Here is a 27,813-nt window from a genome sequence, read left to right on the forward strand (position 1 = left end):
TACTGAACATTATGTTCAACTGACTGATTGAGGTGCAGCTTGATAATTTGCCAGTGACACTTTAATTTCTGTATCGGTGTACTTTTGAATAATTTTTAGCCAGTATAATGCATTTATTCTGTGTTTAATAGGATCATTACTATTTTTCAGCAGATATAATTTTAAATTATGGACAGTCACAGGAGGACCAAATCACAGCACGTCCTCTGTCTTTCTTCATATGTGAGAATTTCTGTAGAAATATTCACTGTGATGGTCAGATATTTTATAATAACAAATGACAGCCCTGGTTACGAGAAATTTGACATCAATAAAAATCTTTAATTCTTATAGTTTGCATTATGATATTGTTTTGCAATGTAAATAATTTGATTTTCACTTGCAATAAGATGGGAGATGATTTAGAGAAGCATACAGAAATGTCCAAGCATCAATCTTTACCCATTTGTCACCTAAAGAACAGAATTTTTTTCTATTATTTTTAGTAATAACATGCCAACAGTTAATTTGAATATGTGGTGGCTAATGTAATACTGGATAGTTTATGTAAAACTGATGTGTACCTATAGGCATTTATTTTATTTTAGGGAGGACACTAAAAGAAACAAAAGAAAGAATCAATTCAGGAAGTGCTCTAATGCTGGTTTTCTGAAAGGAGTTCATTATTCTTCCTGTATGCTTGCTATAAGACATAATTTTAAATTATGCTGTAGTTGGGAATTTATAAGAGTTCTGCATTATAATTAATTTTCATGAGAAAAAAAAATTATGTCATGAAACTGTTAGCAGTTTATACCCTATGATCTAATGCAATATAAAGTCTTTTTTTCTCCTTGAACAATACATGTACACACATGCACACACACAAATATATAATTTGTATATACATGCAGAATTGTGCAATATAAAATTCACATGACAAGAGTCTGTTAGGAAAAAAATGGCTGGAATTACAAAATCAAGAAAGAGGTTTAAGATTCCTTTATTTGATATGCTGTGGGGAAAAAAAAAGAAATCATAATTTTTAAGCACTGCAATCAGTCTTTTAATTAGATGGAAAATCGAAAGTTGAGCAGCTACTGTGTTACCTTACCAGTGATTTGCAAAATCATCTTCTAATAGTTATTTGAGTACAGCATACTCTAAATGGCAACATTTAACTATTTTAAATAGTTTCATAATAACTGAGAAGAAAACTAAAAAAAAATGCCTTCTGCCAATAAAAAGATACTGGTGATTGGCCAGCACTGAACCCACCACAGATACCTTCGTCTCACTTTTTTCTGAACAAAATGGTAATACTTCTTTGCAGAATGGCTTTCTGGTTCTATTTCCAAAATGTCATGTCACATACTAACATATGTGCTTAAAAATCAAACTGCATTTTTTTTCCATTTTATCAGGTGTCTTTTTTTTTTTTTTTTTTTTTTTTTTTTTTTTTTTTGTTTTTTATCATCTCATTAAAGGAATTTTTATTTTCAAACAGAACTGTGGAACAGTGTATCAATCAAAAAAAATTTATCTCATTTGATATGAAACAATGGATTTTTGGATATTTAAATAGTGCTAATAATGACTTGATAATATGCATTGCTAGGCATTAAAGACCAAATTCAGGGTCCCCAGCCCAAGAACAATGTGGATTTGTTGGAGTGAGTTCAGAGGTGGCCACAGAGATTCTCAAAGAAGCAGCTCTCCTCCTATGAAGACAGGCTGAGAGAGTTAGGATTTTTCATCCTGGAGAAAAGAAGGCTCAAGGGAGATTTTAAGTACCCAAAGGGGCTACAAGAGGGTTGGAGAGGGATTATTTACAGGAGCATGTAGAGTCTAAGTCAAGGCAGAATGGCTTGAAAGAGGATGGATTTAGATTATATGTTAGGAAGGAATTCCTCACTATGGAGTTGGTGGGGCACTGGAACAGGTTGTCCAGAGAAGCTGTGGAAGCCCCATCCCTGGAAGCATATGAGGCCAGTTTGGATGGGGCCTTGAGCAGCCTCGTCTAGTGAAGCAGGGGATTTGGAACTTGATGATCTTTCAGGTGCTTTCCAACCTAAAATATTCTATAATTCTATTAAATTCACTTTGTGTATTGTGAAACCAGAGTAGATATATAGATTTCAGAAGAGTTGATTCATATTTATGAAAGTAAAAATGAAAATATTTTTTCCCAGACTTCCGAAAGCCTTGTGAGACTGACTAGAAACTTAATGATGGTAGGATTTGGTCAACTCTGTGAAAAAAAAATTGTAATTCAGGCATTTGTAACGGAAGAGGAAGGAGGTACAATACATGAAAATAAATTTGATGGTTTCGGTAGCAGGAGGAGGTACCAAATAAGATAGCTAATGCATTCTGTTGATAAAAAAAGAACAGTTCTGCAGAAATGTCATATTGAGATCAATGTGACCATTTTAATATGAGCATTTTTGTGTACTTGGCACATTATAAAGAATTGCATATGGTAATCTTTGCTTCTATGTGTACCTCAGTACTGCAGTAGTGTCATCTAATGTTCTAATTAATCTGCAATATCTCCCAAGTCAGACTTTCAACAGCAACAAAAAAAATTGCTTCCAGGAATGATGAGGCTGGCCTTACTCCAGCTCACACTGTGGCTGCTACTCATATAATCTCTTGTCTTCTATGGCAACATAATCAAGTTAAGAAAATCTGGACAAGATATTTGGAGTCAATCAAGTACTTTATTTTACTTTAAAATGCTGAACAGGTGCAAGTGGGATACATTCAAAATGGTCATTAGGCAAAACTTGCTTTGAGGGAGGTGGAGCCAACATCTGTGCTTATTTTCACGGATACAAAAGAGCAGGCCTCCCAAGGAAATGTGAGCAGGATCCAAATGGATGAAGCAGCAGGACTAAATAAAGCATTCTGATTTAAGACTTTCTCTGCTTATTCTAATTAGCATTTGAAAAAAAGCATGATCAATCTTTTTCTTCTCTGGGGTAGAGAAGGAGGAGTCTGGTTTAATTAAGAAGGACATTAACTCCAAGCACCTACCTAATCAAATATTAACTATATTCAGAACAAGCAAATTATAATAGTTTTGTAGTGATTTAAATGTTTCCCTCTATAGCAGCATGGATCTTTTTCACAGTGCTTTTTATTTTTACTAAAAACCCTGGTCTTATTTTACCCCTCAGATGTTCTGTGTTTTAATGACTGGCTGATAGGACCCTCCTGCAATAGAAATATTTATTGCATAATTTTTTATTTTATATCCTAGAAAATGAAAGTGAATTTTGTGTAACTGAAGTAGAAACAGGTGCTTAAATCATAATGTAACAGTTTACACTACCTGTCAAATATCTAGAAGAAAGCTGGTTTGTATTTTTGACTCTCTTGTTAACTCTAAGAATGACATTTCCTTTCATGTATTGGAATTGTGTTTTCTTCCTCATTTGATTTCAAATGACCTTCCTCATTTTGCAGTTTTAAGGGTACTCTGTACTGAGTTTATCTGTCATTGTTTTAAAAATTATTTATTTATTATGGTGTTGTTTTGGTGTACTGCTAACATCTGTCCTTATGCTCCTGTCCTGGCACTGCTGTGAATGGTGCAATGATGTGTGGTTATATGGGAGCACAGAGGAGAGCCAAGCATAGATGGAATTACATTAATACTGGAAAATCTGGTAAGGACCGTGTCTGGGCATGCTTCTATTAGTGTGCTGTATGCAGTATAAGCACAGGCAATTATTTCTAGCTGATGTGGTAGTGTTGCTTGTTGTATTTCCATCTTGCAGAAATAATAATCAAAAAGGTGTTTAGCTGGCCTTAGTAGGCCTGTACAGGACAGTGGTTTATTTGGAATTTCCCAATCATAAAATCCATCCTTTCAGCATTTAGGAGACTATGTGCAATACAGTCCAAGACTGTCAGCACTTCAAGTCACTCTGAAATTCCATCATAATTTTGAAGAGGTCGCTCACTTGTCAAATTGTTCCTTTGTGCTGCCAAGATTTTACTTGAATTGTGCTTATTGCCAGTAAATTTTGTTCTAGGTTTAACATAGTATTCCAGTTTTGAGAGCATTTTTTTGGCTTGGTCCTTTAACACTGATGTAGGTTAAAAAATCCATTTCAAAATGTCTTCATATTATCAACTGAGGAAAATCTTAGTATTATTGAATTTTGGTTTTGTACAACTTTTACACCTTAGAACCTTCATAAACATTTACACCACTTCCCTTTCAGATTAAGTATACCTGCATTCTTCTTTAAAGTTTTGGTAAAAGAGGTAGAATATATATTTAGCACAGCTGTGTCTGGGAAACATGCATTTTGTCACAGTTACAAATACAAGATGACTTCCAGCAGAGTTTTTTCCTATTACAATTCTTAGTCCACAAATATAAGTAGCAAGTAGCAAAAATAGCCCAGATACGACAAATGGGATGGGCTACAAAATTCATCTTTCATTTTGCTAAGAAAATATATGCTGGAGGCTATAATTTTAGAATTATCATTCAGTATTTTTGTTTTATAAACTCTAGAGATACCAAGTAAGAAACTTTCCATTGTGGTAGGCAAATGAAGCGAAGCATCTTAACAAACGGGCGAAGGATATAAGGTAAGAAAATTAAATTTTGTTCACCTCACATTATTAGAGAGGAACTGAGGCAAAAACTTGTAGGGTGATCTTTGTGTCGCATTATAACGCCTCATGCTTTAGAAGTGATATTGACTTATATGTCAAGAGCAATCATTCCTGTTTGAAGATATTTGTGACCTTTTGTGCATCTTTGCAGGAAGAACACAATGAAGACAAGAATAAAAACCACAGGCTCTCTTTTTTTCCCCCATTTTAATTATTTTCACAAGTGTCCTGACAAATGGTACAGCTTGGAAATCACTTCTGAAGTTAAAATATCATTTTCTCTGTGTTTTATTTCTTTATTTTTACAGGGGTTCCAGACTTGCAATGGAACAAAATGGTGGCAAGCCCAGCTTTGGAGCATGCAGGTGTATCTGGATGTCTGCATTTTTATGGGGAGCTGCAGACATTTAAAAACACTGAAAATCTTACATAAAGACAACCAGAAATAAATTTCCTTTTTTTTCTTCTCAGTTCTTTGGGCACAGAATTGAGTCCTGGTTTTGGAAGGACAGGAGATTTATTTTTACTGGTTAAAAACCAGTACCACAGTCTTTACTCAAATATAAATCTGTGTTCTTCATTCTGTGTCTTCTCCTCAAATCAACGCTTTCTAAATCCTTTCCTTGGTGGAGGGTCATCTTCTCCTCACTTTTTGTGAGATGGAAGAGTTGGTTAATCCCAGATTTCTTTAGAAGGATAAGTCCTCACACTCATCTGTATTGGAGAAATGGACTGACAAAATCCTCATGCATTTCAAAGGGAGGTGCAAAGTCCTCTAGGTGGGATGAAATAATCCTGGGCACCATCACATGCTGGGAACCACCCAGCTAGAAATCAGCTTTGCAAAACAATGACCTGGTGAGTCAGGCTCTTTCCAGTGGTGTACAGGAGAGGAGCAGTGTCAGTGGGCACAGACCTAAACACAGAAGCTGCTGTCTGAACTTCAGGAAACCCTTCCTTACTGTGAGGGTGTCCCAGCACTGGCAGGGGTTGCCCAGGAAGGCTGTGGAGTCTCCAGCCTTGGAGATAAAAAAAATGTCTTGACATGGTCCCACACAAACAGTTCTGTGTGGTTGCACTTGATATGGGAGGCCTGGCCAGGATGACTTCACATATGTCAGTGCAAGCTTAGGAAATCAGTACAAGGTCTATTTTTAAATAATCAAATTTGAAATTATTAGTATTGGGACCAGTTTATTGAAAATGGTTTCAATGCTGTATACTTATAAAGAATGCACAAGCCTGAGGAAAAATCTAGCTATTAGTTAGTCAATTGAATTTGTATTTTTTTCACTCAACCCAATTTTCTTTGCAAATAGAACAATGTATTTTCTGATTCATTTAGTGCCTTTAAATCCATTAATTCCCTTATATGAGAATATAATTGTTTTTTTTCCTGAATAATTAATAATTGCTCATCAATAGAATTTTTTACTGAAACTGGAAAAGCACCAGTCTAAATGGCCCTTTGAGTGAGTATTTATGTGCTGCAGACTAAACTGGATGTTTAAGAAGCCAGTCTGCCACTACTCGGTCAAATGTAATTATGTCTCTTCAAAGCTAGTTTCACCCTCTCAGTCATATATGTATTTGTTTTCTCTGCTTGTGTGATTGATTGCCCAGAAGAATGAACCTCTTTATCCACAGGCCACCTATGCTGCTTGTCTCTTTTTGACTTTTGTCCCTCCCTATCTAAACCTTGACCCAGCTAGATAACAAGCAGCTGAAGTCCTCTCTTTAGACTTGCATACATCCATCACTGAAATGTACCAGTTTGCGCTCAGTATAAGAGGAGATTGTATATCTTCTATGTGATAGTGAGAATGCAACTTGATATGCAGGAATGCAAACATGCTCTTACAGTTAATTTTTTCTGTACTTTGGCAACAGCAGAGGGGCTATCATGGACAGTCTGGTCTTTTGAAACCTTAATTTAGTAACTTGTTCATAAGAGTGTGAAGGATCTAACTGTTGCTATTTCCTCATAAGCTTCTGAATTGTATGTATCAGCATTAAAAACCACTGAAAGTTTTATTTTCTAGGAAGAGTGATTTAAGTGTGTGAAGTTGTGTTTGTGTGTACTGGGGAATGTTTGTACAGTTACATGTGTGTATGTATATAGACTTATATCTGTGGATTTTCAGAAATGAGAGTGATTTTGATATTTCTGAATTTGTCCTATTGAAGCCAGGTTTTGTAAACTGTTTATGCAGATTCTGAAAAGAACCAGAGAGACTTCAGAGTTACATAATTCTGCAAAAGGTAGTCTTTTTGGGGGGGGTTGAAACATAGCTCTGAAAAGATATACAGGCAGTTATACCAAGGAACTTGGGGATGTTGGTGTTTAGTATCATCACACATTACACTGAAGCATCTAGATAGCTCCTCATCTAGGGTGTTCTGAGCCTAAAATGCAAATTATTTCTCTACATTCCTTACATATCTAGACCATAGAGCAAGCTGTGGATGTCCAAAGGTAATTCAGCCAGCACTTGAAAAAGATGGCAGTGGCAAAGATATGCTTAAACTGCCCACAGGTGGTGCCAGGAAGTGACTGGAACCCTTCTCTTTTGAGACTTGCACCAGGATTTACACCCTGGAAAACCCTCTTGTAATTACATGCCTATAACATCCTGACAAATGAAGTAGTCATCTTGAATGCAAAACTCCGGGCTCTAGTACTCCTTCACAGTCAGAGATCCAGATTTCTAGTTTGTACTCCTGAGCAATGGATCTGCAGCTTTAACTTTTCCTACTAGGTCTCTGTATATGAACATAAAACAATTCAAGAAACAGGAGTCAGAGTAAGGAAATGCAAGAGCAGCAGCAATTCTATAATTTTTCACTGTCAAACTCAGAAACAATCAGTGTTCATACTATGGACCTGAGTTACTACTGCTAGACTCCATTGTCACACCAATACGATCCCATCATCCTACATGGGTTTTAAAAAACTTTTCTATTCTGCAATGATTAAGGCTGCAATTTAAAATGACTTTAGTCTTAGTGGAACATGAGTTATGACAGCCATTTCTGTCTTTTTCATATGAGGACTGTGAATGACAACCTAATCTAGAAAAACACTTTTTTTCCCCTGTTAAACACAGACTGATAGACATCAGCTGGATGAGATCCTAATGAAATACAGCACAAAAGAATTCTTCTGTCGCTTTTTTCACTCAACTTCATAACTATAAAAACAAAAGGCAAAATTAATGGAGCTGTGTTGAGTGGAAAACGAACACATCACTGATTAGATGCTTGGTTTTGCTGTTAACAGAATTTAAATTATACAATGAATAGGTGCTCCTCATGAATCAGTTATGACATACTGGTGTTTCTGAGTCTCAGTAGTCATGGATGTTGTTATTACAGTATTTTTGTATAAATTAACAAAAGTTTCTCTCTCGAGCTTGTTTTTACAACAGTCATGCAATACCTGTATTTTTCCCATTATTTTTCACATAACAAATATGAATTCTATGTCGTTAAAACTGGGCCAATTACTGCAGTCAGTGAACATTAGCTTGTACATATCAATTGTAGGAACAAAAAGCCACAACTAATGTACCCACAAACATAAATGCACTTGCATGGAACTAAGTGAGTAAAAAGCCATGAAAGACTTGAGTGAACATCAGCCTCAAGTAAGGAGCTGGGGGTGGTTTGACATTCATTTGCAATGCATTTGTTTACAACTTATCTCAACAAATAAGATTTATGAACCCAGCCTTCAATATAGTGCCTGAGAATACTTTTGAGAAGGATAGTTTAAAATGTTGTGCCACACACTAAATACATATTTAAGTGTTAGGAACACAGTTAAAATAGCGATACAAGGCAAAGTAATTTTATTTATATTTAAACCTTTTAGATCTAGAGTTTAGATGGCTTTGCATTTAGACTGTGTGTAATAAAGTTTATTTCCTCATACTACAGGTGGATAAAGGAATTCTAACAGTATAATTAAAGTATGGCAACAACCATGTTGCTATCAGATTCTGATGGCTATCAAGAGAGAGAGAGGAAAATACAAAGAGTGGAAATTAATTCACACACTAATGAATTTTTTAATTAGGGTTTAAAAACCCAAACTTCAGCAGTATATTTCCCTGTAGGGAACAGTATAGAATCATGCAGGTAATTAGACCAAGTGAAGATAATAAAACAAACTTATGGATATACTGTGATAAAAGATCTTTGAAGGTCAACAGCAGCAATCAAAGCAAGGACAGAAATTCACTAGATGAGGATAAGGTCTCAGTACCACTATGCTCTTTCCCTTCTGTTTCCTAAGAATTCTGCAAATGTTCTGAATTCAAGTTAAATAATTGAAAATCTAAATATATGGTGGTTGGCATTTCAAATCAGTGTTCAAACTCATCTGGGCTTTCACAATTATTTTTGATTTTCTTCTTATTATCATTGGTCAACAAAGAAAATTCTTCAAACACACTGAACCCCACATTTCTTTGTTTCCCAATCATGATGTTTATGCTGTTGACACAAAGTGTACACTGTCCACCCAGCATATGCCATCATATGCTGGAATACTATGGCTGTGCTGCAAGTGAGGAAAGCCAGAAAAAGTGAAATAGCCTCAGGATGCCTTTGCCTCTGTATCCTACTATGACAGTTTAGGTAGTACTTTTTCTTGCATCTTGATGCTCTGAATGCATTTCTTACTGCAGTCAAGATGGATGGGAAGGGGCAGAGAAAAATGGGATAATCCTTGTTTCTATCCAGAGCCCTCCTGTTCCCTGGCCAAAGGAGTGGGTTGACTTTAAGTCTTTGAAGTGCAGATAGTAACTTATTGCCTCCCTGGAGTGGAACAAAAGCAAGGCAGGAGTGATCCTCAGATTTTGTGCCACCCTTAGCTCTCCAGGCATGCATTAAACTGAACCAAATTAGTCAGAATTAACACTAAATTAACCTTTATTTGAAGAGCTTAAAGGTTTTAGGCCTACAGCTCATCTCCCTGGTTGTTTTGAATTTGGCCACTTTAGAGTTCATCCTGGTTTACAGCTATGATAGTGAGTTTGTATAAAGGAATTTTAGGGAAAATCCAGGGGGCTACAGTGATAAAATATGTGTACTGAGGAGCATATTGTAATGTGTTTACAGCATTGAAGCTACTCCTCAGTACGCATACAGACTAAGAAAGGATGAGACAGAAAGAAAAGCTAGGCAATAAATGTTTATGGCTATGTAAAGCAAAGCCACTCTGCTGAATTGCAGCCCTCAAATTCACCCAGGCCCCTGGCCCCAGTCTGACAGTTCACTGCCTGTGAATCAGCCCCTAAAGACAGTGAGTTTTAGGATGACAGGCCTTTGTCTTCAAACAGAAATATGTTATTGTACTGTGATCTCATCTGTGATATCCACAGCTTGTCCTGGTTTCAGAAGCAGACTGAGCAGAAAACTCCCCCACAAGCTAAAATGAAATGCACACTATTTTGGCTACCCCATCTGGGGTTTTGACAAGATTTAAAGCAAATGTTCCTCTCAAACTACTTGGACTATTTCTTTTCCCTAGAGAAACAGTTCTAGAACTGTTTTGTGAATTTTCTTGGCACCCAGTATTATTCTTGTCACATATTCATTACGCCTTACATCAGTACATTGTTTTATCCCAAGAATATCTGTAGTTGCCATCTGTCCAGAAAACATGGGTTGATGGCAGGATAGCGACCTCAACTCCCAAGTCAATCACCAATAATTTAGGAAGAAAGCAATGACATCCTTGATTTCCAAATGCTGGAACTGCTTGTTTATAGTAATACATGGTCTTCTAATAAATCTATACAGAAGTAGGTTTAGAGTACTTGGAATGTTACTACAAACAGAAGAATTTATTTTTCACGTTTTATGAATTAATAGGTTTGGACAAATGACTTTCCCTTTTATTTCTTTCACTAAACTTTATGTGCACATTGCAAGTAGCTGTTTCTTATTTATCTGAATACATACTTATTCCTAAATATGACCAAACAGAAATATCTTTTCACAAGAAAAAAACCCCTCTGACCTTCAACATTTCAGAAAACTAATCTTAAATAGAAAACTGTAAACACTTTCTTACTAAAACCTTTTTTTTTTTTTTTGTTTGACAACTATTAAAATTTAAAGCTAATTTAAATAGAAGGGAATTCTGGTGCTCTCAGTGTCACTGTTTACTTGAATGTAATTTGGTCCAGGTTTTAAAAGTTAGATCTAATGCTCACAATGAAACAAAAATGATTAATGCTTTCGATTTTTTATAATTAAGAGACTGGCCTCTCTCTGTTCATTATGAGCTATTCTTTATGTACTTGTTTGCAGCCAGGTCATATGCAAAGAAAGCAAGCAAACAAGTATATATTAATATGAAAATATAACTTATTTGCTCCACTGTGTCAATCTCCACCATTTCTTCTTGACAGTGTTGCAGTTCTCTTGCAGATTATTCTATAATAATGTGAAACACATCCTGCTAAGGAAGAGTGGGAAGGTTGCTTCTGAGGTGCTACTGTGATTTGGCACAAGCTGCTATAAAACTCAGGAATTCTCAGCACATGCTTCTCAGCCTAGAATAGACTTTTTAAAGCTTTCTGCAAGAAACACAAAGCTTGGTTCTATTTTTATTCTGGATTTGGGAGAGTGTTAATTTGCCTTATAGCAAATTTGAAAGGACAACTTAGCTCAAATACTTAATTTGTGTTTGAAGCAATTTATATCTGGAAAGAGAAACCAGCGAACACTTAAATCCTGCAATGCATCACTAATGAATATTGACTTCATGACATGAAAAGAACAAACAAAAAGAGAAAGCAAAATTAGTTGTGAAGACCATTATTTGACAAGCCAGTTTCTAAAAGCTGATGCATAGGGGTGTCTTGAAACACCATGGGAAGGAAGTATCAGTCTGTGGTTTTGTGTTTGAGGCCAAGAGGCGTCTCTGGTTACCTGTATAAGGGCAGCTCTGTGCCTTGTCTTCTGTGGTACTGTGTGCCATCAAAATACACGGATTTGGGATGTGTGAAGAGTAACAAAATCTGCAAACCCATCAGAAGCACTGTGGCTTTTGCTGGACTGTAAGATAGCAGCTTTTCAGTGGCTGAGGCTGACCCCACAGAGCACAGCCATGGGACAGGAGGGGCTTCCACCCTGGGTGATCCATGGTCTAGCTCTTCTGTGAAGTGTGTAATTCCTGGGATGCAGAACAGCCCCACTGTCTTTGCCGCCTCTCTTTGACTTTTTGTACTAGATGTCACCAGCTGGGGAGAGAGCAGTCAGTTGTCTCTGTCACAAGGGATAGGGGGCAGGAGGGAAGCATGGTGCCATCCAGCCATGGCAGGAGGCTTATATCTGGGATGTGAAAAGAGTGGGCTGACAGTAAAAGCATCTTCCTGCTTATGTGCCACTTAGCAGATCTCTGTAGAGAGCAAAAGTAGCAGTTTTTTCAATGCATCTTAGGTGGGAATAAATGCAAAAGGGCAGTGGCTGAAGCATGAGGTGGATATCTATCCATAATTATAAACCATAACAGATCATATTGCATATCTATTATAATTCTCCTCCATTGATATTTAATAAAGGTATTAAGAAAGTGAAATTAATCTTGTAATTACACCATACCTTTCTATACTTCCAGTGAATATTTCTTACTAAAAAGTTTATATAAAATATATTTTATTGACCAAGGCCAATAGACTTTATAAACAAACATTCCTATTTTTTGGAAACAAATGCTGTCTTCACCCCTGTGGAAGATGCTGCTTCTGTCCTTGAAGTCACTCAGTGATGGAAAGTAGCCTAAAATATAATATCATTAACCTACTACAGGCTGGGAAATTACAGGCAGAATTTAGGCATATAAAATTAAATTGCTCATATTACACTGGTCCAGGGTTCACTGATGCTTAATTACAGAAGAGTTGCATAATCACCACAAGATTCTGCATTTCAAAAGATTTCTTTACATAATCACAAAATATTTTATGTGTTTTGCTACTGCTTAAAGGGTGTTTTGATGTCAGGTATCAATATTTCTGCCTTACAGACTGGTTTAAACGGTACAACTATCAAAGCACTCCTTTACCAACTTACTTTAGCACTTAACAGACTGCATTGGCTAAGTATTATTTAAGACTTTAATAGTAATAATGGTTCTTTTAGGAAATGCTATTAAGAATGGAAGTTATCTTAAATCATATTAACTGTCACTGAATAATAGTAACCCATCAGTGAGTAATAGCAGCAATAAATACTATAAAATTATTTTAAAGGCATAAGGTAAGGTCTTAATTTTATCTTTTGCAATAGTCACAATATTAATGAATTAAATAAGATCTGTATTCCTACTGTTTGCAGGATTTTTCACTAGATGATGGCTTGGTGTACTTTGTGAATGGGTTGTTGGTGACCCACTGGCAAAAAAATCCAAGTCAAAGCACTATTAGGGAAACTAACCTATTGAAATTATTATACTAAAATAGTGCTATGCCATAATTTTTGATGTGTTTAATCAGTTATATAATGTACTGTGCATTCTTACTTACCACAGAAACTTAGATAATGTTGAACTATTTAGGCATAATAATAAATCAAAGAAAGGAGACTATGAAGAAACCCTCTCTCTTAAAATGTGTATTTGCTTCCCTTCAGGTATGTCTCCTTCACTTTTTCCCTACTTTTTACATTTCTGTGTAGAACACTTCTTTTATTATTGGACATAACATGGTTTTATTAGATAGTTTATTGCCAATTAATCAGTTCAAGTGCTAGAGAAGTTGCATATTTCTGCCAAAATACCTATTTCTAGATTCAGTCTGTACTTTATAGTTCCCTTAAATTGTTAGTGTCTTTTAAAAAATCACTAGTTACTGGATAATGAGAAAATATAAAGCCAATTATATGATTTGATGAAGGTAGAATTAGTTTGGGAGGGATTTTAAACTAATTTAAAACACTTTTTTAGAAAAGTAATTACATTTTACCTTTCCCTGAATGACTCTGTACCTCAGATTACTGTCTTATACATAAATACAAATATTCAATGAAAGCCCACTATATTTTCTGTGCCACATGATGGAATTAGTGATGGGATACACAAATGCAGCCAGCAGATGTCAGCCAATTATGTCTTTCTCTGAACTGGTGTTTTTTGCCTAGAGTGCTGGAATCCATCTGGCTGCATTAGTCATCTGAAAGACACTACAGTCCTAGTCTATCATTCAGTCAATTTAAACCTGCCAAAATTTTAGTAAAGTATAATCCTTGTTTTACTTCTTACCATCTTCCATGTTCAAAATCCTTTGAGGAGAAACTGTTCCAGACACATGCTGGGTGTTCTCTACGTTTTATGACTTTCTGCAAAATCTGTAGAAAGACCCATTCAGATTTAGAGGAATTATCAGCCAAGGGGGATGCCCTTGTGCCAAAATACAAGATAACATTGGAAGAGGAATGGAATCTTCATCACTTGAATATAATCCTTTGGGCATTTATCACCAAAGCTAAAGTCAAGTAACCCGAGCTGCCTGATGCCTTCGGAGTCTGGCCTTGACTTCATCTTTGCTACTCACCAGCTTCTCCTCTCATTCTGCTATTGAGTTGTCACATAAGTAGCAAACCAACTAACTGATCCAACAAAGCAGTAAGACCTTGGGCAGCCTCATTTGTTGCCCACTGCCAGGTTTAGCAGCTGGCGAAGTCCCCTCCTTTGGGGGCTCCTTTCAGAGGCAAGGCCACCCAGTGAGCCACAAGTAAACGGCACAGATTTGTAACACCCTGAACATACCCCGACTGTGCCCATTCCTGGCTGACAAAAACCTGACTGGCTTTTAGGACTGTGGCACTAGGAGGAATAGCAGGTGCCCTGCAAGGGATGTTTACCTTAGACAAAACCACAGCATCCCTGTTTCAGGTACCATTACAATGCAGATGTAGCAGTTGCAGTCACAAAAGTCATCCCAACATCTGCATTGAACCAGCAACTGAAAATCCAAAAAGCCATAATTATAACCTTTCAGAGGAAGTGAACAGAAATCTTGCTGGGGTTTAGGCCCTGCATTAATGTAACTACAGTAAGTGTGGGAAAGATTTTGAAGAAAAATTATCCACCCTGTTGTTCACTCCAGAGTGAGGCTGACAACTGGACTTCATGGCCAATTGTGAGCCAAGGGACAAGGTAAACTTAAGTGAAAATCCTTTGAAATTTTCATGTTCTTAATTCTGGAAAAAAAGTGTATTGGGTGACTTATTCATGAAGTTCTACCATTGTGATACATTTTGAAAAAAGTCCTTTCCAATATTTGACCACAAGTTTGTACCTTTTAAAGAAATTGCTCCAGCTCAAATCTATTGTCAGCCTGCAGATATTCTAGGAGGAGTTTGGGAAGCCATATCTTGTTTTCTGCAATTGCCATTTTGCATATTGGCCAGGATTTTCCAGTTCTGGGAAATGTTTTAAGTTGTATAGAGCGATAGAGATGGTCCTAGGTGATTTGTCAGACTGTGATGTGCAAGCAGTTGAATTTGGGTGACTCGTGGCTTCTAGAAATGCAAACCCCACTCCTGGTAGCAGAGGCAGCAATGACAGCTGAAGAGAAAGATACTGTAGAAAGGAGTTCAGCACAATCTGCCAGCCCTTCTTCCAGCAGCGGGAAAGCTCTTGCTTTTTCCCAGCCTTCAATAAGAGGCCTGTATTTTATTTAATGTTTTCAGTCTTCCTTAAGCACTGGTTCTGAGTCTGTAGCAAGGATTGCAGAGAAAAATGAGTGAAAAAGCACACATATTTACCTTTTCATGAGGATGTCTTCTCAATGCCTTGGTTTGCTAAACTCAGGCAGGAGTTTTCAGCTCACTGGGGCAGGTTCAGCTGCCTGAAGTTCACAGTGGGCCCAAGAAGTGGTGTGATATTCTAAAGTAAGCTCCGCTGATCTTTCACCATGTGAAGTTAGTTTATTGGGACAGAGATTAAGAGGCAAGAGCTTTCATAAGGTGTATTCTTTGTGTCTTAACAAAGATTTCATTGCTTTCTTCCTAATTTAGTATTTTTGTTTACTGTACAGGGGTGAAATGGCAGTAGAATTAGGTGTATAAGTGTTCATGTAGGTAGAAATCTAAAATGAATTTTACTAAGTTTAACAAACAGACAAACTTTTTAAAAATGTTTTCCAATGTAGAAAACAATGCTTTATGATAAAATAGAAACAAGGAAGGACAAGGGTACTGAGAGATTTACTCAAACCCTGGCTGTATCTTGCATGTCACTTACCAACTTCACATTTAAATCTGTTCCCTGAAGAATAACTATTTGTTATATTCCTTTCTTAAGAGTAGACTGAGCACCGAATATTGTCCACTATTTTAACATGGATTTTTAATTTTTCCAAGTATAGCTGCTGCAGATTATTATATTTATCTGCTGTAGTGTCCTTGTGGGATCAGGGCAGTATGGAATGGTGAGTCCCTGGCAGGCACATGGTTTGACACCCTTAGCTGGTACACTCCGTTTGCTGTGACACTGGAGGGGGCCAACACGCTGTTTTCTGGCAGGCACCTTCTGCTCTCTGGAGCTGGCAGACAGCTCAGTGTCCATGAGTTACCCCAGTTCTCCCATGCAGGCTTCTCACTGCACATTAACACCAGGCCACTATCGTGTTAGCAAATAACCCTGGTATTCAGTGTTTGATAAGCCAAATATTTGAACCAGGTGACATTTGAGCATTTTTACAAAGTAACACTTTGAATAAGGCAGCTCTCACCGTTGCTGGGTTGCTAGCAATTGATTTTTTTGTCATGCAAGTGGAATGTTATCTACAGCTGTGAAAAATCAGATTTTGGGGATGTCCTGAAAATTATTTTAGACTTATACGGATTTTGCACATATGTTGGAACATACATACCATTTCTGTCTATAAATAGATGAAAATACTTAGACTTGGCTGTAGTAAATTTAGGCTTTGCTTAAGTGTGCTGTTTTTACAGTTTGTGCTTTGAAAAGATGGAATTATAATATTTGTTTCCTTTCATTTTGCTCGTTTACTCAGAGATTATGCCTTCAGCTTGACTCAGAGTAGATTGAGACCTAATTTCTTAATCTGCAGCCTTTTCCACTTCTCATCTTCACTTCTACTTGTTCACTGCTCATCTGTGTCTTTTTTCTGTTTCAAGTGTTCTTCTGTTTGCTCTGCTTTTAATTGAGTTTTGTCCTCTACTAGTGTCTAGTTATTTGGCTTTTTTGGATCATCTTTTATGATTCTAAAACTGCAAGAACCGTTTCACACAGCTGCCAATCATTTGCTGTCATCTATGCTTTGTTGCACAGTGTTACAGATATTTATAAAGTGTGCTGTAAGTACCTATACATATCAAAAGTGAGCAATCTAATTATACAGCTATGTCACTTTAAAGATACGGTGATGTGTGTGAAACAGGTCAGATTTACTGCCACTTCAGGAATTATCATCTATTGGATGACTTATTGTGTCCCTTATCCTACACAGCTGTGGAGTAGTGTTATGCTAAATTTATTCAGCTCCAACAGTTGGATCACTTTGAAATGCAAGGACTTAAACCAGTCTTAGTTAAACAGATATAAGAATGTTTTTGTTGATATATTAGAGGGAAATTGATATAATTATTCCCAGGTGGAAAGCAAGAGAAACTATGCTCATATAACCTTATAAAATTCCTTCTTTCCATTGTCTATACCAATTTGACTGTTTTAATTCAAGTGTTCAAATTGATGACTAAAATATATATAAATTCTGAAAAAAACCCCTCAGCTCCTTGGCAGGGATGGGGACTCTATGACTGTTTCTCTTGCAGGCATCTATCCCCTACAGACTTCACTGCCTTTGCCCACCACACTTTAATTACTGTGAGCAAAGTGCTGATATCACATCAACCTGTAATCCTAGAAGCTCTCCCTCAGTTGCTCTCTGTTTTCTTTTCTTTCAGTTAACATGAACAAACTAAGCCATCTAATTAAAATCTCCTATTCTCCCAAAAATTCAATATGTCCTTCTAGCACAAAAGAAAGGACAGCAAAAAGAATTGGTCACATCTCTCTCCCCAGTCTAGCAGAGATTCAGTCCTCCATGGTACAGGATTGTTTAATTTCAAAGCTTTAAACCATGTTTAACCTAACTCATGTGAATACATTAAAGAAATCAGAATTTTCAATGCTCTAGGCACTCTGCAGCACTGAACTTCAAGGTGGTCCCTTAAAAAAACTTACCATTGATAGTCATTTTGTAGGAGGGGACAGCTGGTTCTACAGATTAAGAAGTCTGAAATGTCATGAGAAGGTGAAATGAAATAGTTCTGTAACTGACCTGACTAGTAGGAAGACAAAGCATGGTATTTGGGAGTCGGTAATTTCAGCGCTCAATTCTATTGTGTCTGTGTTCTCTGAGACAATGTTTCAAGAGCACACTGCTTTTAGTAGGAGAAGGTGTTTTCAAAAGAGCATTTCACAAGCCTGTAAAAAATTATGACAAGGATAAAAAGAAATATCAGTTTTCTTGCTGTTTTCATCTGAAATGTAAATTTAAAAAAACTACAATAAAAAATTTCTGAAAACACCATTGATTTCAGTAGATTAATTAGCATCTAGACTTTTATAATAGCATCTGAATTATATGACATTATTAAAAGTCTATTTGGTATTAAGAAGTTAGGTTTTTGAAAATTATCTGAGGATGTTCCTGTGAGACCCCAGTTACTATTTGTTACTATATAGCTGTGATTTGACTGCTGCCCTGGGTGCAAAATGTTTTGGTGTGGGGATTTCTGCCAGCTCCTCACAGCACAAAACAGGGTTCCTGCTTCACCCAGTGCCCTCTGCTGGAGTTCACACACTTGGAGCTTGCCATGCAGGTGGCACCCCACTGTGCCACCAGCTGTCTGCCTTTCCCTGATGTCACTGTGCCATGGTTTGAGACTGGCCAAAGGCCAGACTCACTCAGCCTCCCCTGCCACAGCTGGGCTGAGGAGAGAAAAATTAAATTGAGGGTTCATGAGTTGAAATATGGACCAGGAGAAAACACTCCAAGGGCAAAATGGACTCAAAACCATTATCCTCCTCAAAATCAGAGGAGGATAATGAGAAGTAAAATAAGCCCTTAAAACACCTTTTTCCTCCCAGCCCCTCCCTCCTTCCCACCAACAGCACAGGGAGACAGGGCATGGGGGTTTGGTCAGTTCATCACTGAGATTTTCTTCTGCTGCTCCAGGAGAGGAATCCTTCCCCTGTGAGGCTGTGGGGTCCCTCCCACAGGAGACAGTTCCCTAAAATTTCCCCAGTGTGGTTCCAATCTCATGAGCAGCAGATCTCCCAAAACAGCCGCGACGTGAATTTCCCCCTTGGGCACAAAGTCCTCCCAAAACTGCTGTGGCATGGGTCACTCTTCAAGGGGAAGAGTGTCTTCCAAGGACAGGCTGCTCCAGCCTGGAACCAAGGACCTTTGCAAATCCTCATGCTTTTCCCAGTACTTCTGCTGCTAGGTTTAATGGAAATCAAAGGTATGTCCAAGTGTATTCACCCCATTTGTATCCTGAGAATTGACATTTAATTCATGTTAATATAAGGCAGATAAGGCATCTCAGTCAGTGTCCTTATGTTCTGTGTTATAATAACTGATTTCAATACAGTTAATTAGTGTAATGACTGGAAATGCTTTCTTTGTAAATGGTTTGAGGGTAGACAACGTCTCATCTTATAAACTAATCTTTATCTTAATGAGAGCTTTAAGAGTCAAAATGTCAATGACCCTTATGGAACACCATGAGTTAAATCTTTTAGTCAATATTGCACACTGGATATGCTGACTTTTTTTCTTTTCTTATCTTTCTTTTTTTTTTTTTTTCTTTTTTTTTTCCCCCAAGACTGTAGTGGAGTAGTGATCCACTCATACTAGTTTACCTTTGATTTTGGGTATTCAATTCAAATTCCATTGGTACTGTATTTTTCCAAGCTATCATTTGTATTTGTTAGGACATGTCTGAGAAGTCCTAACACTTTCCCTTTCTCTCTCAAAAAAAATAAAAATCCTATAATTTTACCTGCCAGACTGAGTGTGAATATTTGATGGACAATTTGATGGATCTGTCTCACTTTTATTATAAAATGTCACTGTTTTATTGCCATAATTGTCACAAATTGATTATATTAATTATCACTATTTCACATTTAAATAAACAGAGTTTTGTACCAATAATTATGAAACAGCTCAGAAAACATGGATGAACAGGATCATGACAGAAGTGTGTCCACTTTGCACTCATATGCCTCTCTACCATTTTTTCTGGAGTCACAAGCGAGATTAATTAATCTCCTGTAGATTGCCTTTAAGAAGAAATTATAGTTAAACTGTATAACAAACAAAATCTTGTTTATTTTCATAAATATAGTATCCTGTCACCCTAAAGAGGATCAAACAGGAAATGTTTTTTGTTTTCAGTGTTTTAATGCCTTTTGGATCTTGAGCTCTCTGCTGAAAGTTCTTTCCAGGTGTGTGCCGCTGTTATTGTAGTTTAGGAAAGGTTGAGCTTTCCCAAAAGGTTCTCATGATTTGTCACACAAACTTCAGAAACTTTTCCTGGTGCACCTAAACTTACCATACCTTTTTTCTTTTTCCTTTTAAATTTTGATGCTATTTTAACTTCAGCACAAAACCAGTATGAACAGTATAAAGAAGAATCAACATTTTAATTTTAGGAAACTATTGAGAACAAGAGAAAACAAAACCAATATACAACATTTGTGTTTTCTCTGCTTACATTGACATGGTTGCCTTTCTTTGCAGAGTATTTAGAGATCTAATTAGCAACGATCAAGGAAATGGTCAGTGTTTGTGTAATGGAATTAAACAGAGTTAAGCACTTGGAAATCCATCATGTTATTCAGATTCTCCTATTCCTTTAAAGTGACCTTCATTTGTTGCAGTTCTTTTTAACACATGTACTCCAAGTGAAACACAAAATGTGCATAAAAAATTTTCCCTTAACTTCAGTAAATATGGACTGTTGGAGTGGAAAGAAGTCCACTGTATAAAAAATGCAAGAATGCTCTCAATGGCTCATTGTCCTTATCTACAGACATAACTATGAGAGAAAAAAGGAATGTTTAACATTTTTTTTGTAAGAAGAAGAGGGATGAAGCAATTTAGTACCACATTTCCTTGGCAAAACAGCACCCAGTTTCAGACAAGGGGGTCAATCATCTGTGGGTCAGGGAAGAACATTGAACAGTGATATTAGGCTCCAGTGGATGGAGTCAGGGGTGAGTGGCTGCACCCCAAGTATGCAGCCAACTGTGAGAAAAGAAACAGGTTCCTTGTCTTCTGCTTTAGTGAATCACCACAAAAAATTTTGTGCTTGTCCGCTTTTTCTTATGATCTCTTTTATGCATTGTCATGGATCCAAACTATTTCATGTCTTAAAATAGACCCCAATGATCTCCTTTGCCTAGAGTTGTACATCTTCACACTTCTCATGCTAGCATCTGAAAGCATTGCATGTTTCAAATTAAGCTCATACCTGTCAAAAATTTATAGAACAGGTGATTTTCTTTAGAATGAAACCCAACATACCCCCTCCTCACACACAAGATTGTAGTTTAACCAAGAGAACTAGACTGAATTAGACCAAACATATGAGAGATAAAGTTAGTAAATATGGTTTTGATGGTCAGATAGGAAAAAATAATTTAAAAAGCCGATGAAAACTTCCCAAGAAAATCAGAAATGCAGCTAAATCTGTGTGCATTTATAAGACAGCCATGTATTTCAGTAACTATGTCTTTTTTGTGCATCACTTTGTCATGACAGGGACCCCATGTAATTTAAATTCATAACAGTAAATCATACATGGGAAAAGACTATACAGATACTTTTAAAAGGTTGTGTAAAGAAGTAAAATTATATCAGTGAGTCCCTTGCCTACATCTCTTATGTTGCATCTTCTCTCTTTGCTTCATGATTATTGGCTTAGTGCTGTTTTAAAGAAAAACAACACAGAAAATTGGTTAGGTTTGAATATTATCAGACTTGCCTAAAGATACTGAAAATTAACCCTAGTTTTATAAAAATTTTCAAAGCTCATTTAGTAGCCTTGTAAAAAACATATATTGATATACATGTTCTGGGACCCATCAAATTGAATATACCACTTAAGCTGCCTAGCATACCCAGATATTTTTGCAGGATAAAGAAATATCATTAAAATAACCTACAATTAGTTGAATTTTTAATATTTGGTCTTGATTTTAAACTCTTTATCTTCATTCTCCTTTGTGTGATCTCATTTAATACATGGAAGACCTTTGAATGAAACATGACTGTTCAGGAAATATGACACTCAGTTCTTCTCCTAATTAATAATCGTGTCCCTGATTCTATCCTACTCTCAGACAAATGCTTTATGCTTTATACAAGTGTTCCTTCTGAACCCAGGGGTGCATTCAATACCACTCAACATTTCAATGTACTGTGTTTTGTTCTGAACCAGGGACCAGATTAATTAAACTTTAGTTCTGTACTGTTTCCCAATAAGACAAAAGAATTACCAAACCCACTCTCCTGGAGAACTTTAAATTTTAGAGGCCAAAGGTATATTTATTCATGTTTGCTGCACAAGACAATTTTAATTTGATTTCAAAAGGCTTAGATAGAGAAAAAATTAAATATTAGGCCATTATTAAGCATTATGTTTACATTTATCCATATAATATTACATTCAACTTTAATGAGTAGTAATGCATTCTGTACTAATTACCTTTCTGCCCACTTTTATGACCCCTGTCAGAGTTTTATCTGGACATCTTGTAACCATTAATGGCTTTTTCTTTACTTAGCACCTGAAGGGTAGGGACATACTGGGCTCTAAAACAATAGGAGTGGAGATAGAGAAGAACAGGACTTATAAAGTTAAATAACTTCTGTCATCCAAAAGTGAGCTGCCACTTGAAAGTATACATGTAGAGGAAAAGCCTCTAGTCTAGTCACTAATTTACATTTCACTTATTTATTATTGATCACTTTATTATTCGCTTTATTTATATATTATATTCTATACATATTAATTTTTTATTTATTGTATTATTATATTATATCCTATTATATATTTTATATTTTTATTTATTTTCTTTATTATTGTTGACTTACTTGATCAAAGAATTATCAAATTATCAAATGACAAGACTTATTTTTTGTTTAGTGATTAGTTTCATTATTGCTTTTGGTGCCAGTAAATTTTTCTCTCTTAAAAGCAGAAGATTCATTTTACTAGGTGTTTCAGTTGAAACTTTAAGATTGTAATTGCCAGTTTTTGCTTTGCATTCCTCAAACATCCTTACAGCAATTTTCCCTAGCATCTCCTTAGCCCTCCACAACTTTTTCAAAATAGTTTCTTGTAGTTTAATAAATGTTTTTTTTGTAATTCCCTAAAAACTATGGGATGACAAATGGACAGATTTTCTTTTGTGTATATGTTACATTTCCCAGAGTACTTTCTTTTTCCCTGAAAAACTTCATATTTATTGTATTTTACTCATGCTAGAAGACTGGGTATAGATGAAGAAATATTAAATATTCATATGTTTTAACACCTTTCAAGAAAACAAGGTCACTAAACAGATCTTAACAACTCTACCCAGCTTTGTCTTTCATAAAACTTGAATAACAATTAATTAGGAAGTGATTGAAGTCTAAAGCACTCATTGGCTGCAAAAGACATCTTAATACCATAATGAAAATTAATCAAAATACTAAAACATGTTCTCCTTGAAGATGTGGCTATTTTTCTCTTTCAGAAGAGCCTAGCATGCAATCTCTATTTCAGGGCTAAATTCTGAAGGAAATAAGATTTAAATAAACAACTGTGGATGACAATGGGAGAAAAAATGATATAAATTTTCAGATATATATTTTGGACAGTGTGGGAAATTCACACCTCTGGTCACTTTTGGAAGATCCAACTGTGTCCTCCAATCTGATGAAGACTCTCTGTGTTGTCTTTCCCTTTCAATTAGAAGCCCTCATGAAGTTTCCTCCTCACACTTTACCAAGGACTTTGGAACCACTGGATATCTGGAAAAGTAACCTAAGAAAGTGGCAACTTCAATCATAATGTGGCAAGAATCTCTATCAACCACTGGCATTGGGGAGTATACATGTATTTCTAAATTCTGAAGTGGTTAAAGTTCTTCAGACTCTATTTCAGTATTTTGAGCATGATATTCATCCTTGATGGAATTATAAGTGCATCTTTCATTCATTTGGCTAAGATTCATGACTGTTGGTTGGACAGACAGAATGACAATCTTAATTTTTTTTTTTTTTTGTAGATGTGTTCTTTCACATAATGACCCCTTTAATTTCATGTGCAGAAGATCAATTTGAGGTCAACTTTTGTCTTGCAGAGTTAAGCTGCAAGCAAGTTCTTTTGAATCACAAATTAATCTTTCTCCCCTTTTTACATTTTATATAACTCTTTTCAAAGTCTAACATAAGCTATCAGGTTGCATAAAATTCAACAGATAAACAATGGAATTCTAGTTTTTGATGTGTTTTTTTTCAAACTACAAGCACCATCATGTTAAAACTTTAGATGCAGTTTAAATGGAGTTATTGATTAAAACAAGACAAATACCACAGAGCTGGTAGCTTTTGCAGGCTGTATTGTCAATGCAAATCTATAAATGAAAATCAGGCAATATCTTTAATTTTGTATTTTCTGGTAACAATTGTGCTTGATGTGTGATGTGCACAAACTACTTGCACAACTATGTTACATTGGGTGTCTTATCTCACCCATATTGTACCTATGTCATGTTGCTCACTCAAATTTAGTTGCATTATTGGGTAAAAAATATGTAAGAAGGTAGCAGTCAAAAGAAAGTCTCTCCTAACAACAAAGCTGTGATTTTAATCTTCCAGCAGTTTAATTTTTCTGGCACTACATTGCACTGTATCTCATCTTGAGTAGATTGTTTTGCTAAATCAAGGAGCCTTCCCTAGTCAATTAATTCAAACTCAGTTAATAAAAGAAAACTATTGAAAAGGTTTTAATAAATTGGATCTCTAAGAGTATTATGTTATTTTACATACCAATACCTACTGAGAGTTATTTAGTCTCTAAATCTGAGAAAGTGTTTCTCTGACAGCAGAATTCAGACTGAAGAAACAGATTTACCTCAGGAGTTTAAAACAGGCTTTCATTTCATAGAAATATAAGGGAAGAAAAAAAGATAAGAACAAGAAAAACTGTATTACAAAAATAGGCTTGTATAAGACTGTTATGGCTGGTGAAGATAACACCAAGTTACTGATATGTTTTATTTGCTACTACAAGATTATCAAACCTTGTGTTGGTCTGTAGTACTATGCAGGTAAATAGGTGTGAATTTTTATGCTTTTTTTTACTGCCAAACAAAATACTATACTCATTGAATATGCTGAGTTGGCAGGCTCTCACAAGAATCATCAAAGTCCAGCTCCTCACCCTGCACAGGGCAGCCCCAAAATCACATGGGCCTTAGAGCATTGTCCAAACACCTCTTGAGCTTTGTCAGGCTGGTGCTGTGCCACTGCCCTGGGGAGCCTGTTCCAGTGTTCAGCCATCCTCTGGGGAAGAGCCTTTCCCTGAAATCCAACCTAAACCCCCTTGACACAGCTCCAGGCCTCCAGTTCGGCGTAGGTCACTTCTCAGTAGTATAAACATTGGGAATAAATCAAACAATATCTCACTGTGGGAAATTCTTTCAAACAAACAGATTAGAGGAGACCAAGGTATGTTCTACAAACAGTGGTGACACTAGAGAGCTCATAGGTCATGAGATAAAGATAAAATAGTACAGAAAAGTCTCAGTGTCCTCAGCTCTTCCCCAGTTTAATCTTCACAACTGCTTCAGAAGGAAGGCAGGAATATAAATTCCAATTACTGTAGTTTGAGAGTTGTTCTGCCAGTCAGCCTTTCTGATCATATGTCATGTCACTAAAAGTGCCTTTTCTTTTCAAAGTGGTCTTGTTGGACACTTCCTTGCCCACGTGACATACAGAGACAATTCTTCAAGCAGAAAAAGTGTTCATTCTCCTGCTCAGTGTTCATAGCCAGGCATACAATTGTTTTAGTGGAGTTATCATTATTCCATGCTTTTCTATGTTTTAGTTAATTTAATAATTTAAATGATATTTTAAATGTAGTTCTGGAAAAAAAATTGTGACATTTGTTTAATGACAAAAATTTATGTTCAACTTTTATCTTGTTGGAGGTTTTCCACAGTACATCCAGTAACTGTCTTGCATCCAAATTACATACAGGTCACAGAAAATTCAATACAGCTAGTTAAATAGAATGCATTTTATTAAAATTTTATTAGCATTTTATTAGCAAAATTTAAAGCTGGAAAAAGGAACGAAATAAGGTTCTTTCAAAGAGGAAAAGTCAAAAATCTCTTGATACTTCACCAACCCAAGGAAAACATTCTGTATGGAATCCATAGGCAAACAGTGATGTTTTGTACAATTATAACTTTCCTTTTGGTTAAGGTGATTATCATGATGAAACTATAATTAAATTTTTCTATTCTAGACAAAACTGTTATAATACAAATAATCTTTATTCTTGAAACAATAGATTCTTATGGGAGAGGATGTGAGATATTTTCAAAAAAGATAGAAACAATATACTTGAAAAAATATGAAGGTTTAAAGAAGATAATTTCAAAAATATTTCATGACTCACCACAAAATACAGCATTTATTCTCCTTTCCTCTTCTGTGGATTATTAATCTTTATTATTCTTATGCAACTGCAAAATTTTAATATCTGGTTTTTAGTCAATGGGTTCAAAGAAATGCTATCTACTGCTTTGCCTAAAATCAGGTGGTAAGGGGGTGAGAAATACTTTAAACTTAATGCAGAAGACAAAAAAATTTATATAAACATACAAGTTCATTTGGTTAAATAAGAGCATTACAAAGGCTACTCCAAATTAGGCAGAGTAGTGAAGGATTCAGAGGAACTCTTGTGCCAGCTCAGAGACTGTAAAAGGTTTCCTAACCTGACAGTATCTTTTTAAGGTCAGTTAGACAAATCAGGGCCCAGAACATTTTAGCAGTGTGGAGCAAAGAAACCTTTAAGTAGCCAAAAATTTGCCCTGGAGACTTAAAATGAAAGAAACATATGCATTCTTTTCTGTTTGTCAGGATTTAGTTATAAAACAAATGGATTTTACTTTTATCCAGTTTTATTGAAAATATTCTTGACTTTTTTTAGCAGATTAGTTTAGGGAGCTAAACATGAGCTCTATGAGGAAAAAAAATACATTTGTAACTCCTCAGTATGACTTTCTTATTTCATGCCCATATAATGCAGCCTGATTGCTTCCTTGCTTATTCTGTTTCTCTCTCTCCATCTCCACCCTCTCACTGTGCCTTTAGTGGAAAATCATGTTAACTAAATCCTGTTAATCTGGCACTGGAATGAAAGTATGGTGAAAACTCAAGAGACTAATTCTGAACTGAATTTGATAGGAGTCTTGTAAGGATTTTTGAGAAGTTCATAAATATTTCCACCAATATTGTCAAATTTATGAGACTGTATATTTACAAAACATCCTTATTTCACACATTTCTTTATTTCTTTTTGTATTTATTTAATTATTCTTCTGGTTTGGGATATTAAAAAAGAGAAATTGGTGGATGTTGCGAGAAGAAAACTTAATTTTCTTATGCTGTATATGTTCCAATTTTTTAATACTTTTTTTTCTCTTTTATGCTTTCTCCGATGCTAAGAAGTAAAAAAAAAAAAATTACGTAAAGACCCTTTTGTGCTGTTTTGCTGCATTATTGCTTCATACATCAGTAAACTATTCAAAACCAAGTTTATTTACCTTTCCCATCACTGGGTAGAGAGCTCAAGGTTTCAGAAAATCTCTGACTGTACAGTAAACCTTAACTGAATGCTAACTCTGCATTCACCTTCCCTACACACCACCAGTTAAATATTAGAGACTTTGAAAACATATTTAAAGCAAAGATAAGAGCTAAGCAAAGGTAACTGCAGAATAGCTCCCTCAGAGTCACAGTATTTGTCAGTCAACATAAGGTGATCATGCTGCTACATCCTGCACAGAAAATTTTGAAATTTCAGAAACTTCCACAAGCAAGGGAAGAAAGATCCCATGACTTAGGACATTGTTCA

The sequence above is a fragment of the Serinus canaria genome, chromosome 3 (assembly GCF_022539315.1).
Source record: "Serinus canaria isolate serCan28SL12 chromosome 3, serCan2020, whole genome shotgun sequence".
In the NCBI taxonomy this organism is placed as follows: Eukaryota; Metazoa; Chordata; class Aves; order Passeriformes; family Fringillidae; genus Serinus; species Serinus canaria.